Raw genomic sequence first — 22887 nt, forward strand, 5'->3', positions numbered from 1 at the left:
TAGATTAAAAGGGCCCCCAGATATATCAGTTCATATTTTTTTTCTTGAGATCAACCAAGTAGTTTGCTGTTATTTTCTGCTCACCACACAAATGTCTGATGAGTTTGCCCATAGGAAGAAAATATGTTGCTCTGGGGATGCAAGCATTTGGGTAAATTAATAAAGAAGGAATATTAGCCTTTTCTATGTTTATTTAATGTAATCTGACCTACTCTACTCTCAGACGACACAAAATCAGGCCTTTGGAGTGGAGAGCCAGACATAAACAAAGAATCTGCTAAGTTCAAGTTTATTTCACAGGGCTTCTAGAGCCAGCCAGCCAACTCTCCCTGGTGAAATGTCTTCATCTCCTTTGGCCGCCTTTATAATTTCAATATGTCTTAGGACAAAGCCAACTGCAAAATTGTTAATGTTGTATCCTGGGCCTCATTAAGTACTAAATTTCAAAGATGAGGGTTGGTGAGGCCAAGCCTAACTGTGCATACTTATGGTGTCCTAAATGGGGAGAGTAAGGTGGAAGTAATTGAAAACAGGATGTCTTAGTTTGCCAGAGCTGCTAGGTAAATGCCACGAACTAGTTGGCTTAAACAACAGGAATTTATTGTCTCCTGGTTTGATAGGCTAGAAGTTCAAAATGAAGGTCTTAGTAGGTCCTACTTCCTCCCAGAGTGGGAAGCATTCTGGTGCTGACTTGCCACAAACCTGGGGGTTCCCTGGTTTCATATCTGCCTCTATCACATGATGCCTCACCATCTCTTCCGGGGGCTGTCTCTGACTTACAGCGTCAAGATTTCCTTTCCTTATAAGGACTCCAGTCATATGGATTAAGGCCACACCTAATTAACTGGGTCTCATCTATATACAATCTTCAAAACTCCTCTTCACAAATGAGCCCCCACCTTACCTAATAATAACATCTTCAAAGGCCCTATTGACACACAGGTTCACATCCAAAGGACCTGGAGTTAGGATCTGAACATGTCTTTTGTGGGGGACGCATTTCAACACCCAATTTAGGGCAAGGCCTGACCCTTAGTAACTAGGTGACATCAAGCAAGCTTCTTTTTTAATCCCACCAAGACTCGATTTCCTCATATAAAACACCGTAAAAATTAAATAGCTACTTCACTTACCTATGGAACCTTTATAAGAATTAAATCCTCTCGAAGCTGAACATTTCCTGAGTAAAGAAGATTTTACTGAAGATATCAGGAGGGAGAATGGCACACGGAGGGACATCCAACAGCTCAAAGCATTTCCCACAGGAAGAGTCCCACCTCTCTCTACTCGCTCTGCTTCTCATCTCCTCAATCCCAGATTAATCCCTAAACTCCCCAGATTCAAATTTGTTTTCCTATATATTTTTTTCAGAGTAGTTTTTCTCTTCCTCTAAAGTTGTGGCAGCAGCTAATACCCAGGTCCTAGGAATCAGCTTTTAGCCCAAAGTATAATCAAACTTCCTTTCTGACACAAGCAGCCCATCCCCTTAGAGAAATTCCTGTGCTGAACATTATAGTAAAACACATTTTCTAGATGGCCTAGTTTCAAATCATGGCCCTGCCACTTACTAGCTTTGTGAATCTGAGCAAATTATTTCAGTTATTTGTAAAATGGTTGTGTTTCACAGTTGGGCTGACATAGAAGAAAACAGAGGCCTCTCATTCACCACGAAATGCGGACAACATGACGATGAAAAGGAATTGGGAGGTGGGGAGGTGGGAAGGTCCGGGGGTGGGGAAATGGGGGGACCTAGACTTAGCCTACCCATATCTCAAGGACTAGCAGAGCCACTTGAAATAGGAGGCCAGTGTTTCCTATTTCTGTCAGCTGCCTGCTCACTATGACCTCAGATTTTATAGGACAAACCATATGCCTACAGGTCCCCTAAAAGACCATCTACTCCTGTAAATCTTCAGGTCCTTTAAAAGGGAGTATTTCTTCTACTTCTTTTGTGTCCTTCAGAATGTCTAGCACAGAGGGAAACATCCTACGAGAGACTGATTACTGGAAGATTTATCCAAGGGAGTTCATAATATCTGGATGGCTTCTGAATACGTACAATTTTTAATGATATAGCACTGCAATATATAGACTAATACAAATTATTTTTCTTGATGCCTGATTTAAAGAAAGTTCTTTAGTTCAAGGAAAATGGAAGTGTATAATTTGAATTTCCTGCTCAGTGGCCTGAAACTAAAAATCCCAGCTTGCCCACCTACTAGATATCTAATTTTGGGCACTTAATCTTTCTGTGCCTCAGTTCCCTCGTCTATAAAATGGGGATAACAATAGAACCCATTGCAAAAGGTTGTTGCAAAAATGAACTAAATTAGGGCGGGCCATGGTGGCTCACTGGCAGAATTCTCACCTGCCATCCCGGAGACCTGCGTTCGTTTCCTGGGGCCTGTCCATGTTAAAAAAAAAAAAAAATTAACTAAACTAGATCACTAGATCAAGTAAAATACTTAGAATAGTGGTCTCATGCAAAAAAAAGCTATCAATAAATGGCAGATAATATAATATTGTCACAATTGTAACTGTCTTTCACACTATCGAATTGTGATGCATCTCAAAGAGTTTTAAGATTTGGTGAAAAAAAGGATACCACTTACAGCAGAAGAAAAAAATTAAGTAGAAGAGAAGAAATGCTCTGCCTTGAAAGACTCATTCTAACCACCTAGTAAAGCTCAAATCACAGATTTGTAGCCAGGCAGTATTCACTATACACCAAAACCAGTGCACATATTCAGATAGAAAATGCCTGAGCCCAGAATCTTTACCTTCAGCCAAAGCAACCACAAAATCATAAGCAAAAATTCTTGGCTTAAGAATTTAATGATAATTACTTATAATGGACTATACATTTAGTCCATTAATATCATCAAATGAACAATCTGATGGCTACAGAATATCAGTACTAGGGCAAGATACATTTTCAGAGCAACCATTATCTATTTCTCATTTTTAAAAGCGGGAAGAAAAACCACAGAACTTCATGGACAATAGCTGTTATGAAAGGAAATGGGATAAATGAAAAAGAAGTAATGTTAGGAGACATTTATACTACATAATAAAAGCCTAACATCTGATTTATTTACCTAGCCTGACTTTTTTTAAAGAAATGTCCAACATATTGGAGTTCCTATCTTAGCAAAACACATCCACGGTATCATCACTGCAAATACCAGCACTTAGAAGAGGTTCATCATCTGTAAAATGAGAAAACAAAAATTTGTACCTCATGTCATCATTGGAAAATAAAAATGAGATCACGTGAAAACTGTAAAATGTATGCATGATAATTATTATACAAAAGGAGTTAAGGCTTCTCAATAATAGTGGATACTATTATGTTAAATAAAATCAAATTAGGTTTAATGATACAAAGAAATAATATTTGTACACCATTAAAGATCTTACAGAGCAGTTTTATATTTATTACATCTCTCCATTTTCATAACCATCTTTGGAGGAAAGAAGTGGTTATGTCTGTTTACCAAGAAGAAGTCTGGAACTCAAGGTACCACACATACATGGCAAAACCAGGACTCAAATATTCATTTTCTGATTCCAAACTTTGGTACTGTCTTTTATGCTTGTCTTTAGAGAAGAAAATTTTGCAATGGGAACTTAGCATTTATTCCCATTATTGTGCATAGAGTTTTTTTTTTTTTAACCAGGAAAATAAAACTAATACAACTGACATTCCTCTTTTGTAAGTGAGAAGCACGCAAAGTATATAACAGTAGCAAAGACCATGCCACCCTCACAGTATCTTATCTACTATTTTCCAGGGAGAACTCGAAGTTGAGCCATATGTTTGAGTTAAAGCTCTGAGCTAAATAGCTCATCATGCCAGCTAGCCATGCTGTATTACAAAGTACTCCAAAGTTAAATGGCTTAGAACAGTAAGTATTTATTATTAGTCATGAGTTTATGGGTCAGCTGGGTGGTTCATCTGGTGTCAGCTGAGCTCACTTAGGCATCCTCAATCTACTGTGGATGGGATAAGCAACTCTGTGATCTTGACTGGCATCTTGTATATGTTTGTAAGTTGTCTAGGTGTAGGCTGGTCTAGATTGGCCTCAACTGGGACAACTGCTCATCGCTTGTGACCATTCATCCTCCAGGAGGCTACCTTAGGCTTATTTTTGTGGTAGCAGGAGGATTTCAGGACTGGAAATAAAAGCTGACAAAGCCCCTTTAGTCTTAGGCCCACAACTGGCACATCGTTCCTTCTACTGCATTTATTGGCCAAAGCCAATCACAAAACCAACGCTGAGAAAGTAGGTGAGGAAATAAACTCCACTACCTAATACAGCAGACTGTAGAATCATGCAGTCTTGGGGAATTGCGGCCATCTTTGCAATCAATCTACCACAGCCATTAATATGTGATATCACAGAAGAGGGAAGACTAGCATATTAATGCATCATTGGTTGTCACCTCGTAGCATAGAAAGCTCTTAGTTAATCAGGTAAGAGATTTGGTAATAAGATGAAATCACTAACTCATCTTTGCATTCCTAACACTTAGCACCACATGTGGCAAATTGTAGCCATTTCCTTTTTAAAAATCAGTAATGATAAAAGAAATGAATTGTGGGAAAATGACCGTACTAAAATTCAGAAAATCTTGTTCAGGATTCAGCTATGCCAAATTACCTGTTACTCTGGAAAGGAGTAATCCATACTCCAATCATACAGTCTTGGATTTCTAGAGCACAGTGAGACTGGACATTCTCTAAGTTTCTTTTTTCATTGGTTTATTTAGTTTCAGTTTTAAAATACTCGGACTGGGAGAGCCCTAGAAAGTACGTAGCTCCAACCCACTCATCATACCGATGGGGAGACTGAGACAGGAAAGCTAATCACCTGGCTGAAAAACACAGATGGTTAATTTCAGAGTCTGGAACTCAAAGCTCATGACTCCCGGATCAGTCCCCTTTGTACTATTCCGTTGTAGTCCAGGGACCGGTAGCATCAGTGTGCCCTGGAAACGTGGTAAAAATGCAGAATCTTGAACGCTACCTTAGATCCACTAAATCTGGATTTTAACAAGATCCAGATAATCCTTGTATATAATAAATTCGGAGAAGCACTAAGCTTCCTAATAGATGCTTAACAGGTGAAAAACCTAAAATAATTTGTTGGCTATTTTAACACCGAGACCATTTTTTAAATACATCTATCTCCTTTTTCCATTTCTCATCCTCCCACCAATTCATTTAACAAATGCCTTCTGAGGACTTACTCTCTCCTAGGTGCTGTAGGCACATAAAGAACAGACCCCTGTCCTGGCCCTGGCCCCTGACCTTGCTCTCTGGGAGCTCAAATGCCAAAAGGGAGTCAGAGCTCCCTTCCACTCTTCCAACATTCTCTTCTCTTCCTCTCTGCCCTCTCTTTGCCCTTTACTTTCCCAACCTCCTCCTACTCCCCATCTTAATGATTCTGTGACAGGGATCTAATTTCTGAAGTTTTTGGTTTAAGAGCAAAGTATTTTATTCATTTGAAATTCCAATTTCAGAGTAGTGATTTAAAATGTTAGAAAAGGCTCACTCTGGAGCAATTTATATTACCAGCATGACCCTAGAATTGTATTTAAAGAACACTAAAGCACTCTGACACTTGGTTGAGAGCTCTATATGAATACGATATAAATTAGTCATATACTTGGGCTGTTTTGTTTCTCTTTTTTTCCTAGTATGGTCTTTCCTCTAGGAAGATAAAAGGATGGGAAAACGAGATACTAGGGCAAAAATATAAAATCATGTTTTTTTCCTGAAATATTTCGAGCTAGCACATCTACAGCCATAATAAAACATTTACAACTCATTGAGGAGAAAAGAGAATTTTTTTTCACTATTAACTAATTAATTTCAAGTAAGAACTTCGTGTGAAACAGAGACAAACAGAAATCAAGTAAACTATTTTCTGATGACTAATGTGTGGGGTGAAGTCTTTACATTAAACAATTGGATCACAAATAATGGCTATTTGTTACTACTCTAGTTCTTTGAGGCTCATATGTCTCGTTTTACATTTCAGCGTTTGAAAGTTGTACACTTCTCTTTTTTAAATACTTCCTCTTAGTCCTCAAAAGCTGAGTTCATTTCATTCTTCTTTCCTGCCTTGTCTTCTCCCTCTTCAAAGATATTCCAAGATAGAGCTGCTTTTCAAAATCTCGAATGCTTGAACTATCACTGAGAGTAAGTAATGAAATTGCAGTCTTTCCTACAATGAAAACTACATCCTTTTTACGTTCTCTTGGTGTAGTCAGAATAGCTACTGCCCAGCATGAACAATTGGATGACTTTCCAGTTCTAAGGATTGGCTGTTGCTGAACAGTGGTGCATAGAAATAATCCTTGGCAGTCCCATGGGTGACATTTCTCATTCCTTATCACCAATGCTGCACACAGCCGGAACTTGATAAGACACTCAGAAAGAAGATAATGGCTGCTATCAAGCTGTCTAGGTAGAAATAATAATAATAATCTGTTTATGGAAAAGCAGCTGGCCTATTGTTTTGGGTTTCATGAAATCCCAGAATCAGATCTTCTCTTCCATGCCAACCCCGTCCTCTTTCACCAATCCAATCATTTGAGGGTTTTAATAATGGGCATTTTCTTTCATGTTCTTTTGAGACAATGGATGAGGATTCATGTAAATATCCCATAATCAAATTGAGCCAGGGGATGGACTTGAAAGACAAGAGCTCAGGCATCATGACCAAAATAAGTAAGAAGTTCTGTGATACAAGCATTTTATAGGAAGAGTTGGAGGCCCCGGGGACTTTGCAAAGAATACAGGAAAGCTCAATTTCACTTTTTAATATATACACAAAACCGAAGAATTATCGCAAGTGAACATCCTAGTGATAATTCCAGTCTGGAATCTGATGCCCAAGAATTTCCAAAGTAGATCTCAATTTCTCAAAGTGCAACCCCAAAGAACTGTGATGCTGTGGTCGCCAGCAATGCAGGTCACATCCACACCCACTGCTTTTCGTTCCTCCAAAGGCTCAGAAACAGTCTGTCCGTAGTATCACTGCTCTCCTTCCCTTTGAGCGAGATTGCTCCCCGGGCCTCAGCATGTGGTCACTTTTAGTTTATTAGCCTGTAGGCAGAGGATTGTTTATTTCACCGTCATCTTCACTCAGGGTCGTCTCTGGAATGCTATTTTCCTTTCTTTTCTGCCCACCAACCTGCAGTGAAAGCACCCACAGCCATGCCTTTCTGAGTGAAGCGTACAACTGAAAAGAACCAAATATGTCAGTTTCTTTTCCCCTCCACACAGTACTGTGACAGGGCCCAAGCCTGCGTGTTCACAGCCTGGCTGGTAGATATCTTCTCCTCAGTAGCAGCGATCCCATAAGGGACCCTGCCACCAGGTTGCCTTCATCTCTCTTTCCTGTGGTTTTCAGAGCAGACATATTCACTTTCAGTTTACCCAAGCTGAGCTCACTTTCTCCCTTTGTCCCCTTTTAGTAAGACATGGCAACGGCCAAAAGAGAACAAAGAGGAGAAAGAGATGTGAGAAGTGGGGAGACAGCCTTGAAGTATTTCCCACTGACCACTTCCTCCACTCAGTATGGAAGAATTGCGCTGTACACCAGATATCTCCTTACTGCTAAATAAGCCCTCCTCTCTTCCAATATAAGAAAGGAACACCCAGCCGATTTCTCTCTCTCTCTCCCCCTGCCCCCCACCAAGTGAATGTCAACTCCATGAGACACAACTCAAACACTCCTTTCTCTGTGGCGCTTTCCGAGACCTCCTTCCCCTTCTCCCATTCTTTAACAGAATGAGGTGCTTGTGATATTTTGCACCTCACTGTACTATATAGCTTTTCTCATTCTGTGCCATGTGCCTCTCTCACTGACCAGAATGTGAATTCCAAAAAGATATATATAATAGCTTCTTTGATTTTTTATTCATTTAAGGGAAGGCAATTTAGCAAAGTGAATAAGGGATTGGGTTTTGCATCATATACATCTGGACCTGAATCCTAGCTCTGTGACTCAATTCACTATTATGGAAAATGAGGCTACATCATAAGGCTTTGGAAAGGAAGAGGTGAATAAAAATGTGCGCATACAAAATGGTGAGAGATGCTGACGTACACTAGGCGCTCAGTAAACTTCAGCTGATGTTGTGATTATAATTGACTTAGTCCCTGGTCACCCCACAGTGACTATCAATAAATACATACTGAAGAATGGCATGAAAGAACAAATGAAGTACGCACATAGGCACACACTGCAGTTCCCCGCTTATCTGAGCTCTCAACATGGGATAACGTCTGCCAGGGCATAAGACGTATATTAGGAAGGAAGGTGCACATCACAGCTGAGTGGGCAGGGATTCTCCTTTTTAGCAGCTTTACTGTGAACAGTGGTTTCTAGGAACCCACAGATCTTCCTCTTCGGACACAAAGGTGGAAGCCCAGGGCGGCAGGTGGTAGGCGCAGCGGGCTCCTCACCCACGCCCAGGCAGGCCCGCAGCGGGAAAAGCAGGAGGTGATTGTGTTCACGTCCTTTTGCCAGAATGAATCATGGCGGAATCCAGGAAAAAGGAGATGTGGCCTTTAACCTCTACTTCCTTCTCACAATAGTCCTTTTCTGCACAAGTCATTATAAATCACCTGGTCTGATACTACGAGTGACCATAAAATCCTGGAAGTGTCTGGATTCAGACTTTGAGTTTTCCCCATAGGACACCAAACGGGCTAATATTTGGCCAGTAATCAAAGTCTGGCAGCTCCTACCCCACACATAATGGGAATTGTTGTCCCGAGAGTTTGTTTTTTCTGGCAGGCTTTACTGTTTGAAACTGATTCTAAAACAGAGAAGGAAAAAGTCGGTCTGCTTTTTTTTTTAAGCATACATATGACAAAACATAAGGTTGGCCAAAGAACAGTTGTTTTGCGATATTTCCAGGAAAGTTGTTGGCTTACTATTCAGAGGAGATCACTTATTGACTTAAAATGCATTTAGCTCAAAAGGGAATTCATTCAAATGTGTATGTGAGACATACAGAAAATTCCAAGGTAGCTGCCTTCTCCCAGATATGAAGCAACACATTACAGCTATATTAGCTAGTAAGTGAACTGCGGCTGGCCCATCCATCTGCATACAAAATCCATTTGCATGACTGTAGTAATGTGCTTGCTCATCAACCTTCTTAGGTCACTTGCTATCTCAGGGCTTCTTCCACACTCCCACCTGAAGGGTCCCCAGATGTTCCTGTCCGAAACCACATGAACATGTCTTAGGAGTTACCAATACAACAAAATCCCAGTAAAAAGCACCACATTCTACTCCAGCGGGAGGGACCAGGTTTTTAAATTCCCAATCTGTCATGAACCAACACTTTTGTAAAAACCAGACTCGTGCACTTGGATGTCATGGCACATCAAATTGTGACACAAGTTTCTAAACATGAGTTTCTATATAGCATGTCTAGGATCTGTAACAAACAGCTTATGAACCAAACTGGTCTGAGGACTGCACTTGGAGTAGCGTTGCTGGACCATGGGTGGAGTTTTGTTGCTCCGTGTTTGGTTGATCGTATTTCGGATGGCCACATTCCAGAAACTTCCTCTGTAAAGGGATAAAAGGTAAATATTTCAGGTTTTGTGGGCTCTGCAGTTTCTCGTGTTGTTGGGGGCTGAATCATGTCCCAGATGTGAACTCATTTGTAAACAGGATCTTTGGAGATGAAGCTCGCCTGAATCAGGTTGGGCCTCAATTCAATATGATTGGAGGCCTTATAAGAAGGGAAAATTTGGACCCAGGAGTAGGAAGAGACAGAAAACCATAGAGTCAGAAACTGAGTTATTGATTGCTGACAAGCTACCACCAGAATGCTCCAGATGTTGGAGAGAGCACAACCTGCCAAATCCCTTGATTTTGGACTTCTAGCCTCCAAAATTGTGAGAAAATAATTCCTGTTGTTCTAGCCAACCAGTCAGCAAAACTAACCAGTAGTTATTATAGCAGCACTAGAAAACAAAGACATGTAACTACTCAATCCTGTTGTGGTAGCATGAAAGCAGTCGTGGACTATAAGAGAATGAATGGGCATGGCTGAGTTCCAATACAACAGGCTGCAGGCCAACTCTGCCCACAAGCTGTAGTCTGCTAGCCCTGGATGATGATGATAGTGATGATGATGATGATGATAAGGAGGAGGAGGAGGATGAAAACCAATGACGACGATGATGGTGATGATGATGGTGATGATGATGATAACAGCTAACATTTACCAATACCCTATCTCAGGGGATATCCTTCTGTACTCCTACTAAACTCTTGGTTTAGGTATCATTATTTTTATTTACAGAAGATAAAAATGTGACCTTAAAAAACTTATCCAATTTATTCTAAAAATAGGTGGTTGGTCCAGGATCCAAACCACAGTCTCTAGGCTCTTTTTACTATATAACATATGTAATGAATGTGGTATTATTTTAGTCTGAAAGTGCTGCCAGGATGCAATATACCAGACATGGATCAGTTTTTATAAAGGGGATTTATTAAGTTACTAGTTTACAGTTCTAAGACCAGAAAAATGTCCAAAAGCATCCAGAGAAAGATTCCTTGACTCTGAAGAAAGTACGATGTCTGTCATAGGGAAGGCACATGGTATCTGCTGGTCCTTGTTCCCAGTTCCATTGCTTCTAGCTTCTGATTCCAATGGCTTCCTCTCTAAACATCTGTGCATCCATACTTACCTGCTCCAGGGCAAAACTCTGTGTTTCATCATTTAGCATAGCACCTCCCAGGATTGGATATTTCTTCTTGTCAGATTTGTGGCTGTTTCCATGAATCCTTGCTAGGCATCAAGGCTATTTCTCTCTCAATCTCCAGACGTCTCTGTCAGTACTGCAAACATCTCCAATGTCTACATCCATGTAACCTCTGAAGCAAAATACTTCCCTTTTGAAAGGACTCCAGTAAACTAATTTAGACCCACCTTAAATGGGCAGGGCCACATCTCCATATAATCAAAAGGTCCAGCCCACAATTGGGTGTATTACATCTCCATAGAAACAATCAAATCAGAAGTAACACCCACAACTGGGTGTGTCATATCTCCATAGAAATAATCCAGTCAAAGTTTCCAGAATAGGTCTGCCCCACAAGATTGGATTAGGAAAAAGAAGATGGCTTTTCTGGAGTACATAACATGTTCAAACCAGCTCAGGCATCATCTTCACTATAGACAGGAAACTTAAAATATTATTAGTATGATCTTGGTCATCTTCTCTTTTACAACTCCCCACCCCGTTACCACCAAAGGTGTTAGTATACACTATGTCATGCTTTTAGGACCTGTGCAGAGTCAGGGCTAGTCATGGATACAGCTTCAACACACACATCATTCAAGCATTCATTTATTCAACAAATATGTGTTGAGTGCTTACTAAATGTCAGATACTCTTCTAAGCAATGGATTATAGCAGTGAACAAAGCATACAAGATCCTTCTCTTAAAAAGCTTACCTTCTAATAAGGGGAGATAAACAATAATGAAGAAATATGTATTGGTTGGAGTGATCATGGCTTTAAAGAAATGTGTCACAGGATAAGAGGATGGAGAGTGCCACGGGGATGTTTCTCTTCTTTCCAGCACTTGTATCTCTTTTTCACCAACTAAGGCAAACTCTCAAATATAACTAAGAGGTATAATAAGCACCTTACATTTATAGGTTGTTTTGTCAAATATTTTTACCCGTTATTTTACCCCTACATATGTAGGAAAGGTCAGTGAAGAAGAAACATTCATTCAAGCTGCAAATATTTATTGAGCACCTATTTTATGCCGAGTTCTTAGAATAGTGGAATCCAACAGTGAGCAAAATAGACAGAGATCCTTGCTCTCATGGGTTTCCATTATGGCAGGGGAATCAAGCAATAAACATTAAAGAATCACATGTCAGAGGGGGAGATAAGAATAATGGGGGGAAAGAAAAGGTAACAGAGGGTCAAGGAGATCTTTACTCAGATGGGGAAAGGTGCTGGTTGCAATTTTAAATAGTCAAACAATTTTCCCTCCCTCTGGTGACACGTAACTGAAACAATGCTTGTTTGAACATCAAGTCCTGGTTTTTAGTTTGCCCCTTATTACAGTCAGTGTGTCATCAATTAAAAGAAAATGCAGGATGTTTTGTGTTGAATGTTCTATTTAAGTCCATAGAAAGAAATGTTATTCTTTCAAAGCCATTTTTGCCCTTCCTTTTCCCTTGCTTCAGAGAAAATGTTAAGGGGCTGGCTGTTGAAACAATGTGGGGATGGGAGAGGAGAGAGGAAGGAAAACCCGATGGCCAGCATTCATGCCGAGTGATTGTTTTAACAAGGACATAGCTTGGCCCAGCCCTCCTGGGTCCCAGGACAGCTTGCTGGGAGCCCCCAGAAGCAAAGACCTGGCAGACACTGAACATTTTCCATCAAACGCACTGCTCACTTTTCTAAAAAAGTCATGAGATGTTAATATAGATTTGAATTTTAATCAGATCCAACTTGGGAACAGGGTGTTTTTCTGCAAATGTGAAATATTTCTGGGCTTTTAGGAAAATGTCACCCATATAAAGGATAACTACTGTTTTACACATAAAACTGCCATTCTTCATTGGTTCTTCAGGAAAGAGAAAAACATGGTGATAAAATGAAACATTGCCGCAAAAACGTCCTGCTTTCTTGTGAACATTAATTGTTTCTGAAGGTATTTTTTTATAATTTTTACAAATGAGAGAGAAAGCTTGTAAGCTTAAGGAAAGGATTAGAGGATTCCAGCTAACAAATCATGAAAACAGACATAACTGAGCTCTATTCCTTGATAATAGTAGTATTAATTTAAGAGACCCCAACAAATTCTTAAAAATATTACTTACTTTGATGGTAGGAGTGCCAATAGCTATCATTCTGCCTAGAATCAAAAGGGATTCAAACTCAATCTCAGGTAACTACCATCCTATGCTACCAGTTAGGATGATATTGTTCATTTGGATGTTTTGTGTTAATACTTGTTCTATGCCAGGCATCTTACAAGTGCTTTTGAACAATGTGCTTTAGTAAAGCCTTACAATAACTGTGTGAGAAAGATACTAGTCCCATTTTGCAGATGGGAAGACTGGCTCAGAGATTTCAAGGGCATGCAACTAATGAGGCCAGATTCTGACACAAATTTCTTTGATTCTAAAATCAATAGCCCATAATTTCCCCCTTCTTATTTTTCCTACCTTCCTCTCCCTGCTGCACCCCCCCCCCCATTCTCTTCCCTGAGTGTATGTTTCTTTATAATAAAATAAAGTTCTCTGTTGGAAAATCATTGTTATATATGTGCTAAGCTTAATTGATTCTCCAACCAGCAAAGTAGGCTTTTCTGTGAACCTTAGCAGAAAGTCTTTGGGTATGGATGGGGCAGGCTGGGTCCTGGGGGTCACTCTTACCTCCCTTGGGTAAATCAAGTTGTATTCTACCTGAGAACTGTATCTCACACTCCACTGGTGAAAATAGCATCTACCCCGGCTCCATTCCACTTCCTAGCCACCCCCATGAGAATTCTCTCAAGACCACTAAAAATCAGAAAGACCATATCTGAGCCCGCAGCTGGTTAAAGCTAGAGACTAAGGACAAGCATTCCCTAAACATCCCTCTCTCAAGTCTGACTTTTATATTCTTTAAAGAAAACAGAGGTTGCGCAAGTGTCCACGTTTGGGGGATGGGCCTTGCCTGCAAGCTTGATATTTTCCATGTGTGCATATATTTGCTAGTCTAACAGATGTTGATAACACACAATCCTAATAAATCCAGACAAACAAGATAAAAATATTGGAGGGAGGGGCAATCATTTATTCTATTAGTTTTCAAATTAAGATATAAATCACAACTGCATTCGTTTGCAAAGTAAATTGCTTAAAACTGTGAGATACCAACTTTTTTTTCTAGCCCAGACAGGAGAGACAGGCTGGATAACCAAGAAAGGGTACCAAAGGCAAAGGGGAAAGGAGATGTGTCCATGCGGGCAGAGAGCCTCACAGGTGTTCTGATAGCCCCCTCTGAAAATCAGGGACCCAAAACATCTTAATGGATTTCTGTTTATATAAATTAAATGTATTCATTTGTTAAAAGTACATATATCATCTATGGTAAGAGTCACCTAGATAGTAAACTTGAATATTTGCATCTGTGAAAGGGAGCATCATCTATGGTCTCAACTTGGACACACATCAGAAGCACTGGGGTGGTTCTATATTATGTAATTAGGACAGCACAGCTGAAAACTGTGATTCAGTGGTCAGGATGGGATCCAGGCATCGTCGGTATTTTAGCACATACCTGCCTCCCACACACGGACACACACACACACCCACACTCACACACGAGATCCTGAAGCACACCTGGGCTATGCAACTTCATTTCAGGTGAGGATCAGGGGGTGCTTCTGTCTCTTCTCAGTCCTCTCTAACCCAATATGCTCACAACACAATGGCCAACTCTACACTCCTGGGAGAGAGGCCATAAGCACCAGCCTGTGTGTGGATATGTCACTGTCCTCTTCAAATGGGTCACTCAGGATGAGACTGTCAACTTATTTGAGAGAATGTGAACAAATCTTATTTTCAGTTAAAGATGCCGATATCACCATATCGGTCATCAAATATTTGTAGGAACATAACAGAAAATGAAATTCAAGAATCCAGCACACGATTATCGTTTACCTGGTGACAACTTCTTGCTTCACGACATTGACAGCACAAGGTGAGGCAGTAAAGAATGAACAACGTTATTCAACCACCTCTTAATTCTGCAATTCTGCCCACGAGTTATCCATTCCACTCCATGTAACTGTCTTTTGGAAGATACTCAATCTTTTCTATTTCATTTCTTTCTCTCACTTCAAATACCATATGGTACATATTTTATAAAAGAGCTATACAGACTGGTAAACTTGAAAGCTATTTCTATTTAGATATGTCAGGGATACGATCGTTTTCTTCTCCTCCTATGTTTCCATTAGTTAAGCCTTTAAAAGGCTGATGAAATAGTATATATGCTGTCATTTTATTATCTGCTCGCTCTCCTCCAGCCATCACTGGGAAAATTTTGAGCACTGAAGCATTATCAGATCTGTACTCCTGGAAATGAGGAGTTTGTGTAATGAATAGCAGTTACATTCTAATTATATTAATTCAGACTGCAATTTCTTTGAAATATAAAGGACCTGCTGTCGGGGTGGTGTGGACAATGGAGACTGAGCATGTCAGCGACATGACAAATTCCTCGAGCAGAGTGCCAGATGTATTGTTGCCCAGGATTCTTTTCTGAGAGCAAATTCAGCAGGCACTATCAGTGTCAACTCTGGAGTAAGGAATGGGTTCATTTGTTATCTTTCCAAGTTGCAGGTACATCTGCCAGAAGAGCCTGCCAACAGATGAATTGGTAATTAAAATCATTTCCGGGGTTGGAGGGAGTTTTTCAGAAATTGTTCCTCTTTTATTTCTTGTTTTTCTTATACAGGGGAAGAAACTTCAGTAAATGTGGACATGGATTTGCCCTGGGGAGGATTAGAAGCACGAGATTCTTTTGGTACTTTGTAGGCCACTTTAATAGTTGAACAACTTTACTGGGCTTTATCTGCTAAGCTTTTCCTATAAAATTCTAAAGTTTTGTTCTTTGGTTACATTGTATTCTCCTTTGGATTTTAAAATTTCTCTGCAGATAAAGCAAAACTTAATATGGATCAAGTATACCTAACAATATCACTCAATTCACAAAAAGAATATATTGTATCCCTTCCCTAGTGCTAGAATAAATGATAAATAATTAATATATAATAAAAATAAATAATATTAAAGTTCATAATAAATTATATAATATAGTAAGACTGCAGGTTCAGCAGCTCAACAAATACAAGTTTTGCTTTTCTCATCATGTCCAGAGACACTGCTCTGTCATCCACATATTTACAAAGCCTTATCGCATTCACAACAATGACAACACAAACAACTAACATCTTTGGAGCATTTACTAAGAGCAATCAAAGCATTTTATATATATTCATTTATTTTACCCTTATGAGCCATTGCTGTTTTATCCCTAAGGTATTAATTAGGAAGCTGAGGCACTGAGAAGTAACTTGGGCAGGCTGACACAGCTAGGAAGTACCAGAACTGAATATATGACCCAAGCAGTCTGAGACTCAAGCCCTCAAGCTTAATCATTTGACAATAATGTCACATGAGTCCCTATAAATAAAAAAGCTACAATAATTTTTTAAGGCTACACAAAAGCCCACAAATTAATTGGTTTACCCTTCAATACACATTTGCTTATTCTTTTTTTTCTTCTTCTTCTTTCCCTCCTCTCTATTCCTTTCCTTCATCCTTTCTCTTATGTCTACATAAATAACTGCTTCCGTTTTTCTAGCAACAAAGCAAGGTTTCCACCATCTTCAGAGACTCAAAGGGTAGTTCTCTATAAGAGTCCCTAAATGCAAGACTGTTTTAAAATAAACCCTTATATATCTTAAGAGGTACTTTCTTAAAATCAAGTTAACAAAATTATTTAAATGTATAGACACTGGAGGCAGGCATTTACCATCCAGTTATCAGCATATATATTATGGTAAAAAACAGATGCATCTATATTGTAAAGGATAAAAATACATACATCTATATTTAGATATTAACAATAACAGTTCATTGTTCACTTCAGAAGACACCAGAGAATGAACTCATTATTCTGCAAAGTGATAGATAAAGGAAAAGAGCAAAGCATTTCTCCTGGATTTCCTATATGACCCTACTTCAGGTAACCAAATAGGTAACGAGTAGGAATTTCTCCTTATGGAAGCATCCCAGTGATGCTTCCCAGAATTAGGACATCATCACCTTGCAATAATGAATGAATTTATGGATCCAGGCAAAAATCCCACGCGGTTGATAACGCTACACAAATACACACACACACACACAGATACACACACACAACTCTGATCCTGGAAATAGGTAGCACAACTTATGAAATAATCTTGCCAAAAACGTGAAGTCAGAACCTGATGAAAATCTCTAGATTTAACAGAATTTACAAGAAATACAAAGTACAAGATGATGAACATGTTTGACAATACCCTAGGAAAATTCAGACTGAGAAAATCTTCAAGGAAAGCCACTGTGTGTCTTCAACCAAAAATCCCAGAAAAAAAGTGAAATATGGAGGGGAAACTTACAAACTAGAGGAGACCTTAGAGACACATAAGCAATCACCATGTATAGAACTTGTTTGGATCTGGATTCAAATAGTTAAAAATAGATTGTAAGCTGACTGGGGGAATGTAAACCCTGCATATTTGTTGATATTACAAATTAATGTTTTTAGGTATGATAAAGGTGCTGTAGGGTTTTCTATTGTTCTTTGGTGGGATATTTTTGGTTGAAGGAATCCTTATCTCTTAGACTTACACATTGAATCAAAAAAAGATTTTTCTAGTTTGCTGGCTGCCGGAATGCAACACACCAGAGATGGATTGGCTTTTAATAAAAGGGGATTTATTTTGTTAGTACCTCAGAGGATAGGCAGCTAACTTTGAACTGAGGTTCTTTCTTATGTGGGAAGCCACAGGGTGATCTCTGCTGGCCTTCTCTCCAGGCCTCTGGGTTCCAACAACTTTCTTTGCGGTGATTTCTTTCTGCATCTCCCTTCCCTTAGAATGAAATAATGAGTTTCAAAAAAATAAATGCAGAGCTTATTTATTTTTCAACTCAGGCCTGGGCTGAGTTGTGAGTGCTGAGATGAGGTATGCTGAGCTGCTTGGGCTGTGCTATGTTGCGCTCTCTCATTTAAGCACCAGCCAATTAAGTCAAACATCATTCATTGCAGCAGGCACGCCTCCTAGCTGACTGGAGATGTAATCAGCAACAGATGAGGTTCACGTACCATTGGCTCATGTCCACAGCAACAGAACTAGGTGCCTTCACCTGGCCAAGTTGACAACTGAATCTAACTACCACAAAGATGAAAAACATGGTGGTTTGAATTTGCTTCAAAATAATGTGATGGAGTAGGCGTAGACAAACAAGATTGGTTCTGAGCAAGTAACTGTTGATGGTGGGTGAAGTAAAATAAGCATAGGAGTTTATGATACTAGTCTGTCTTCTTTTGTGTGTACTTGAAATGTTTGATAATAAAAGTTCATATAATATGGAAATTTATTTAACCTGCCCAAGTCTCATTGGTAAAACAGAAATAACAATAACTACAAGGGGAATAATAATATCTCCTTGTCAGTTTTTCTACAAGTTTAAATGGTAATAGTATATTTAAAGCACTTGGAATATAGCAGGTGTTAAATCATTTTTAGGGACTCAGTTCAAGCCCCTTATGGCTGAATTGACTGCTCTGAGCTTAATGGAGTTTCTACCCTGTACCATGGGGCACAGCAAAGCCGGAAACGGTCAGAGAGGGACAAAGAGGACTTATGTCTTCACATGCCACCTTTTCAAGCACAAAGGTGCTAGTTGTAGATTTTTTTAATTTCAGTCTTGTACTGTTACCATTTTTAGATTTGTTGACCCTGGAACCTATCGGTTCTCTAGTTTTGCTAAATATTTATTCAATTCCAGGCACCTCCAGGTGCAGGGAGAGAGAGTGAAAATGTATCACATTTCCCAAAGCCCAATACCCTGGTTCCACCGTCACTTCCACAGGTATTTTTTTTTTAATTATTAATATCAAAACTTTAAAATTATCTTCAAAACAGAATAATTCCAAATCTGCCAATTTCCCCCAACTCATTCCAACTCTTTTTTGCTTTGCTTGATCATTCTCTTTTTGCTTTCTATTTCTGCACTACTTTACCCACCTACCCACCCCACATCCCTTTTTACAAAAGACCAAAGTTAAAGCAAAAAAAAGTATGAAAGCACAGGGGATCCAGGGCAGGAAAAGATTAGATTGCAAAGAGGCATGGTTTGCTCTCAGAAAAGATAAGCCCAGAACAGGAATTCTTCTGGCTAGTTTTCAATGGCTGAGTTTTTTTAGCTCTCTAGGTCCCTGCCGCTGGAGACTTCAGTTTGTCAAGAGTTGAATCTGGACTTTCTCCAGCTCATGCCTGCATGTCAATTAATCTTATTTCTAATAAAGCCAATTCTTATTTTTCTAACTTGCTTCCAATTCTCAAATGTAGCTCCAAAGAAAATAGAAAGTAATTAAAATGTCAACACTTCCCTGAAAAGGAACATAAACTCTCTTTAGATTCTCTTCCTGCTAGAAACATAGCTTTTCTCCTAGGCACCCAGCCCTGTGTGAGCAGCCAACAGTCACCCACAGCAGAGCTGGCCGACCAGGCAATGCATATAAATCCCGCTCTGTCCATTACCCTGTTTGCATTTCCTCTTCTCCCTTGCCATTTTCCAAATGGAAAGATCCTATAAATGAAGTGCTTAAGTCTGTCTCTTATAATGGGCTAATATCTACTCTATTGTGATATATCCAAATTTTAAGTGATATGAAATAAGCTCCAATAGCAATAAACTATTTGATCTAATATGAACAAAGTAATGTGGAACCTAACAGCTTATTATTCAGTGCAGTGCAATAAATTAACTGAGCACCATTTTGCCTAATGAGAGTCTTATTATTTCTTTTACCTTCATTTGGATTGGTTTGGATGGATTATGACTCTATTCAGAATTAATAGGGCTTACTTGAAACAGTGTCTTTTTTAAATGAATTACATTAAAGAATGGAAATATGGGAGAGGAAAACATGTGCCATAGTTTTGTGATTTTGTGTTTGCAAGGCTAGTTCTTCAGAAGAGGCTTCCCTTCAATTCAGAGGGAAAATATTGTGACCATTGACTCAGAAACGCTCTGGTGGGAGAAGATCAATTTGGAAAAAACAAATGTTCACCACCCATCCCAGCCCCTTTCCTACTTTCTTCACTATAATTCTTGCCAAGCACTTTTAGTGAAACTCTTGGCTTCATTTCCCTCCTCTTGTTGATAACTTTTAAGTACAACCCACTTAGCTTCTGATTTTCTGTTCTGGCTTATGTGGACTCAATACTCCTCTGGAATGCAAGAGAAACATCAAGAATCACTGTAACGTGCTGGAGCTAGAGATTTGAGAAGTTCTGCAGTCATAAGCTCTGCATTTATTTTTCTGGAACTCATTATTTCATTCAAAGGGAAGGGAGACGAACCAGTCCATTCTCTCCAGGATCTCCACCCAATTACTCAGCATTTCTGTGCATGTTTACGCAGCACCTTTAGTTAGTTGTGTGCAGAGATCATGAGGCCCCATTCTAGGACTACAGCTTACTTCCCACCAAAAGATTTCAAAATATGTACAAATACAAGACAAGGACGGTGGCCACCAGGCATTGTCAAAACCAGTTTTGAGAACTGACCATGAATCAAGCACCTCTTTAATCCTTATAGCAACCCTGTATGGTAGATGTCATGATCCCTACTTTATAAATAGAAATTGAGGCACAGAGATGACCTACCCTGCCAGCATTGCCCAGCAAGCCAAGTAGCCCAATCAGAATCCAAATCCAGATCTGTTTAACCTCAAAGTCTACGTAACATGTTACAGCAACTGCTGCAAAAATTGTTAGCAAAATAGCGTCTCTCTGTTTCTGCATCATTGTCAAGAGAAAAACTACTCAAGCTGTGTGGTTTTCTAACAGTGAGGCTTAACCTTTGTAATCACAGAGTCATTTTTACTCTCCGTAAAGTAGGATAAAGGTGGTCTGCCAATTTTACTTTTTACAGTGACAACTATTTTCTGGATGTTTCTTTTCTGGATTATAAACTCTTTGAGGCCAGGACGTTAACAGGACTTTAGGGTGGTGTGGCGTTTGAGTTGGAAAAACCCTAGGTTCCAATTTTGGCTCTATTTACCACTACCTGTATACCTTCAGGTAAGTGAATAAACCTCTTGCGTTCCAATTCGCATAACTGAAAAAGTAGGTGACATACCTCAAAGAATTGTTGGAAAGATTAAATGAGATAAATTATAAAAATACACAGCACAAGGAATACAGTCAGTAAATTCTAGTTCTCTTCCACACCCACCCCACACTCAGCATCTAAACATCAGCAGTCCAACCATGTGGACGTTCCATGGAAGGGCTCCAATTTCCTGACTGAAGCTCTTCCTCTTGCATTATTTTCTCTTAAAATCATTCATTGTCAAACATTTGCCCATCTCACCAAAATGAGATTTTAAAAAACTGTAGACATATATGTATAACACAAAATTTTCCATTTTAACTATTTTAAGTGTACATTTCAGTGGTATTAATTACAATTACAATGCTATGTTACAGTCACTTCCATCCATTCACAAAGCTTTTTCATAACCACAAATAGCAATTCTAGCTACTAGGCAAATACGTCCCTATCCCCTCTTCCCTCAATCCCTGGGAACCTGCTATCTCTGAGATTTGCTTATTCTAGATATTGAATATAAGTGGAATCATACAATATTGTTCTTTTGTCATGTTGATTCACTCAACATGTTTTCAGAATTCATCCATGTTGTGACATGCATCAGAAGTTCATTCATTTTTATGGCTGAATAATATTCCACTGTATGAATATACCACATTCTGTTTATCCATTCATCTGCAATGGACACAAGGGTTGTTTCCACCTTTTGGTTATTGTGAAATGCTGCTTTGAAATTTGCTACACAAGTATCTGCCTGAGTCCCTACTTACAATTTATTCAGGTATATACCCAGGAGTGGAATTGTCAGGTCAAAATGAGATTTTTAAAGCATGACTTCAATACTAAAATTTGGATAAAGGTAACATAGTGATAAAGTCACCCAACATTTGTCTCTACATCTCTTTTCTTCTAACTCCTCCTTCTTTACAGCTTCACTTCTTTTCTGACAGCAAATGCTACAGATTATATAAGAAAGCTTCAGATCAAAATCAAGGACGTAAAATTTTTACTTTTATCTCCTCGCTCCTCTGACATGAAATTTTCCCTTTGCTTCAGGGGGGTAGAAAGAACTGAGAAAAACAGCAAAGGCAATTCTTAACTATTTTAAAAATCTGAGGGGAAGTCTGAGAAAGAGACAAATAACCATCTTCACACAAGACAAAAATTACATGCCAAAGCTTTGTAATAAATGCCTTTAAGTTCTACAGACATATAAGGGGGACATTTTTCTCTGGAAATAGTTTCACTTTGTTGGGGTCTGAATAAAATATTTGATAACAAGTAATATCATATATAATCTTTTTAAATGAATGGTGATAATTTCGTACATTTTTTATTAATAAGATCTTTCCTCCTGGGTAACTCAAAGAATTTTACACATATTATTTCTTTGAGAATATAAGCATATTATTTAACAGAATGTGAGTGGAGGAAATGGCAACTCAGAGACATGAGTAAAATACACTGAGACACACAGCAAATTAGTAACAAAAATTAAATGATTTTTTAATTTTTGGGAGAGTGGAGGAAGCTTTAAAATGAGATAACAATAGCAATTTGCTGGGTAAAGCCACTTGCTTGAGGACAGAAACTTTGCTCTTGAGTCCTCTTCTCCATGCTTGAAGGAAAGTACAACCTAATTGGGGATGGGAGACAGAGAAGCATATGTGAGATGGATATTTACCAAAACTTTGCCTAGAAATATGGGAAGAGGCACAGAAGAGATGTCTAAGGTATGCCTTGCAGATTCAGTAGGCTTCCGAAGGCTAACACTGTGGGATGAGGATGGGGAGGGAAGGTCTTCCAGGTCCAGGGAAGGATGAAGTAGATGGGATGTGTTGTGAAAGATGAAGGGGATTGAAGCCAGAATCCAATCAGATTTTCTTTTGGGGAAGATGAATATGGCAAAAGTAAAGGATGGAGCTA

This window comes from Tamandua tetradactyla, chromosome 7 (assembly GCF_023851605.1).
Source record: "Tamandua tetradactyla isolate mTamTet1 chromosome 7, mTamTet1.pri, whole genome shotgun sequence".
Taxonomy (NCBI): Eukaryota; Metazoa; Chordata; class Mammalia; order Pilosa; family Myrmecophagidae; genus Tamandua; species Tamandua tetradactyla.